General features: G+C 48.3%; 1 pseudogene; it reads right to left on the reverse strand.

The window, feature by feature from the left end:
• Nucleotides 1-1,324: 1,324 nt before the first annotated feature.
• Nucleotides 1,325-1,800, reverse strand: LOC101040554 (histone H3.3A-like; annotated as a pseudogene).
• Between the last annotated feature and the right edge of the window lie 2,759 nt (nucleotides 1,801-4,559).

Genomic DNA, 4,559 nt, shown 5'->3' on the forward strand with positions numbered 1-4,559 from the left:
AAAGGCGAGACGAGGGGTGTGTGAAGAGGGACGGGTGAGAGAAATACAACGGGAAAAGATTCATATTCCATTCAAAGCCAATAACGCAGAGAGCCAGGGCGGCGGAAGGACACCGGAAGAGAGAAAGCCTGGAACAGAGAAAGCCTGGAACAGACGCTGTTCTAGAGGAGCAGAGTTAATGCAATCATGGAGAGGACTGAGAGATAAAACACTCTAAAATATGACGAGGGGAGAGAAGAAGAAACAATAAGATAAAGGAGATTTCAAAAGCATTTAAACACAAGTATCATGAAATAACCATACAAATAGGAAAATATCACCGTGAATGGACTGTGAGAGAAGACAGAATAGGAATGAAATGGTAAAGAGGACAGACGAGAAAGAGGCAAACGTAAGGAACTGAAGCAAATTGCCCATTGAGTGAATGAACGTGAAATAGAGGAACGGGAAGGTGTGTTGGGGGTGGTGGGGTGGGGTGCTACCAGGAAAGGGGGAGGGAAAGACGCATTGTAACAATAGGTGAAGACCAATCTAAAGGCACAAGAGTTAACAGATGTAAAAAATTGAGAGAGGTGAAATGGTAACTCCATAATAGTCTAAGCACAAGATAAGAAGCAGGTGAGAGAATGGCCGGGCATCACCTAGGAGAGTGTAGATGAAAGCAGGCAGCTGGGGAAACCTGAGAGGGATGGGGAAGGACAAGGGGCAGCCTGAGAGTCGGATGGACAGGGAGGGACTGCACAGCGCGGGAAGCGAAGTGGGTGAAGCAAGGGGAGAAGTAACTGCAAAGCTTCCATGGAGCCTCCTGCAGGCAAGGCACCCTCTAATCGGTTTACCCGGGCTCATCTATTTCATCCTGGCAAAGGCTGGATGACGTGAGTCCTATTACTGGCCACCTTGCAGGGTGCTCTGCGTTTTCTGAGGTTCTGAATTTGTCTGGATCCATTCATCACAGGGCCAATTGTATTCTCTATTTTTAATTTTCTGTATTCTTTTTCTTTTTTTGCCATCAATAAGAAATTTACTTGTTTTAAAAAAAAAATCCAAATGCAGGTATTGTCCAGAAAAATTTAACAGGTTTGTTTATAATTATTATAAAGTTGAACCGCTGAAACTTGTTCACTGAAACATTTTAACTTGCATTAATGCTTTACGTCTCCGCATTTATATTAAAAATTCACACACAAATGAAAATGGAAAAACTGCCAATATCTGATTTCTGTCCCCTATTTTTCCACTTGCAATCATATACTTAGGTACCTTTTGACCCCATGGAAAAAAAATGATGTCACATTCAGAACTACCAGTAACAGGGAGAATTTTTTTTTTTTTTTTTTTTTTTTTGAGAATGAAATGTTTCCCATCACAGTGGATTCTTAAGCACGCTCTCCATGTATGCGGCGTGCTAGCTGGATGTCTTTGGCATAATTGTTACACGTTTGGCATGGATAGCACAAGGTTGGTGTCTTCAGAAAGGCCCACCAGATAGGCCTCACTTGCCTCCTGCAAAGCACCGATAGCGGCGCTCTGGAAGCGCAGATCTGTTTTAAAGTCCTGAGCAATTTCTCGCACCAGGCGCTGGAAGGGAAGTTTGAGAATCAGAAGTTCAGTGGACTTGTGATAACGTCTAATTGCACGGAGGGCCACAGTACCAGGCCTGTAACGATGAGGTTTCTTCACCCCTCCAGTAGAGGGCGCACTCTTGCGAGCGGCTTTTGTAGCCAGTTGCTTCCTGGGTGCTTTACCACCGGTAGATTTGCCGGCAGTCTGCTTTGTACGAGCCATGGTATAGAGACCTCCTTACTTACCCCGCTTCTCCTTCGGCTGGAGCTCGGCCAGTGAGAGGCGGCGCTGGCGTTGGAGAGCGACGGCGGCGCGGAGGCGGCTGCGAACACAATTCTCATTTTCTGTATTCTTGATGCTGTGGCATTTGTGATCTTGCTGAGTAGGGAGAGACGCCCCCTCCCAGTCCTAGCTGATTGGAAAGGTTAGACAGCCTTTTGTTTTTGAGACAGAGTTTCACTCTTGTCCAGGCTGGAGTGCAATGGTGCCATATTGGCTCACTGCAACCTACACTTCCCAAGTTCAAGCGATTCTCCTGCCTCGGCCTCCTGAATGGCTTTGATTACAGGTGCCTAATATCACTCTCAGGTAATTATTTGTATTTTTAGTATAGACCGGGTTTCACTATGTTAGCCAGGTGGTCTTGAGCTCCTGACCTCAGGCGATCCACCCGCCTCAGCCTCCCAAAGTGCTGGGATTACAGACCCACTGTGCCTGCCCAAGTTTTTGGAGCTCTTTATATATTTGGGATACAGATCCGTAGGGTTTTGAGGGATCTGGGAGCTGATGAAAGAAAAAGAGGTGACCATGGGAGGAAGTTACACAGGATAAACTGCACTGAGTGGGGCTTGGACAGGGCGGTATGAGAGGGAAGTTCCCCATAGCATGAGACCGTCTAGAGGCCTGAAGGTGCAGGGGCCAGCATCCAGAAGGGGAGGAGCAGGGAACTCTTGGAGAGGAGCCGGGAGTGGGGATCTCTGTGTCTAGGTGATGCTGCTCAGCAGCAGGGCTGGGGGAGCAGGTGGGAATCTCTGGGTGGGGGAGCTCTGAATGGCTGTAGCAGCCTGAGTTGTTCTAACCACAAGGCACTATCTCACCAAAGGGTAATAGCTGTCCGATGAGGTCTGTGGGGGAGGCGCAGGATGGGAGATGGCATGCAAAGCAGGCAGGCTCTGAATGACTAAAGCTCTACTTGTTTGGGCCATTTTAAAAATAAATAGAAGGTTCGGGCACAGTGGCTCACACCTGTAATCTTAGCACTTTGGGAAGCTGAGGTGGGCGGATCACAAAGTCAAGAGATCGAGACCATCCTGGCCAACGAGAAGAAACCCTGTCTCCACCAAAAATACAAAAATTTGCTGGGCAAGGTGGTGCACGCCTGTAATTCCAGCTACTCGGGAGGCTGAGGCAGGAAAACCGCTTGAGCCCGGGAGACAGAGGTTGCAGTGAGCCCAGATCGTGTCACTGCACTCCAGCCTGGTGACAGAGGGAGACTCAGTCTCAAAAAGAAAATAATTCGGTAGGTAAAAGTTTGAGTTTGGCCCCAGAAATATCTTCGGCTAATAGGTCTCAGCCTGAATCAAAGAAATCAACAGTCCCGGAGTCAATACCTGGAGGATGTCTTGGGCTCATTTATAACAACTGATCCCAGCACTTTGGAAGGCTGAGACACGATGGCTTGAGCCCAGGAGTTTGAGGCCAGCCTGCGTGACATAGTGAGATCGGGCCTCTATCTCTTCAAGAATAATAGTCATCAATCAAAATCTACATTGTATGCTATTTTGTACTGGCTGGGTTCGGGGTCAGTGATAAAGCATGTTTAGGACCCAGAATACTGCAGGGGTACAAACTAACATTTCAAAGCCTATTCACAGCCAGTGTATGTATTTAGTGGGGAGAGCCAGGAGAACAGATGAGAAAAGAAGATTTGGATATATCTGTTTAGCAGAGTGATATGTTCTGGCCGGTGGGTGTATGTCCCTGGCTATCTATAGAGCTTGGTGTAGAAACCCACATGCAGCGAAATGTGCTCACAAGCACATAGACCCCTCTTTCAGCAGCCAGAAGGTCATGTCGGACTAGGGTGACACATTAGCTGAGGGACAGTTGACACCAGTTAGGGCAGGAACTTCTCAGGTAAGGAAGAGGCACGGCAGCGGAGGAGGCGTTACAACCACAGGCCATCTGGAACCAGGAGCAGAGGCTCCGTTTTTCTCCCAAGTGTGGCCCAACGGTGCTACCGGGTCCCCGGCAATTGGAGTTTTATCTCCTGGGTGTCAGAAGCGGGTCCAGGTTTGTCCCACAGCTTTCCGTGGAGCACATATGTGGGTGGTGATGGCAATGCTTCCATGCCCTGTGAAACTTTTCCTAAACAGAACACGTCAGTCAAATCTGTAAACCATTCCCGTGTTATCCTGAATGCCATCCGTTAAGAGATGCCATCTGGTAGAGGTGCTCTCATAAAGGGAGTGGCCTTGTGTCATTCTCCGGAGTCTAGACTTAGCCTCCCCTCGGCAGTAGTGACTAAGCCCAGGCCACGCCGGGAAATGGAGGAGGCGAGATGGTAAAGTTCAACACCCCTTCTCCAACCATGCCAGCTACGAGCCATCATCCTTCAGTGCCTTGCTGTGCCCTGGTGACCTCTTTATCACCTCACTGGTAGAGGACCGTTAGCTAGTTTCCACCTCATGGTGCCTACCAGCAGTGCTTCCTGGGACTGAGGAAGGAAGGAAATCAAGGCTGGAGTACTGAGCGCAAGTCAGAAGTGGGCACCACAGCCACCTAAGAGCAGAGGGATGGCCGCTACAGAGGTGCTACCGTCATGCCAGGTTTGTGATTTCTGTGGCTTCTCTAACTTTTTCATTCCCAATTCATCTCCTTTTTTAAATAGATGCCTAACCCCCCTTTATTTCACACAGCTACGCAAATTGTGAGGCCAAGAATGACTGTAAACAATTAAGGTGTAATTTACGTGAATAAGCTTTCTTCCCCATGAA

This window comes from Saimiri boliviensis, chromosome 8 (genome assembly GCF_048565385.1).
Source record: "Saimiri boliviensis isolate mSaiBol1 chromosome 8, mSaiBol1.pri, whole genome shotgun sequence".
NCBI classification, from domain to species: Eukaryota; Metazoa; Chordata; class Mammalia; order Primates; family Cebidae; genus Saimiri; species Saimiri boliviensis.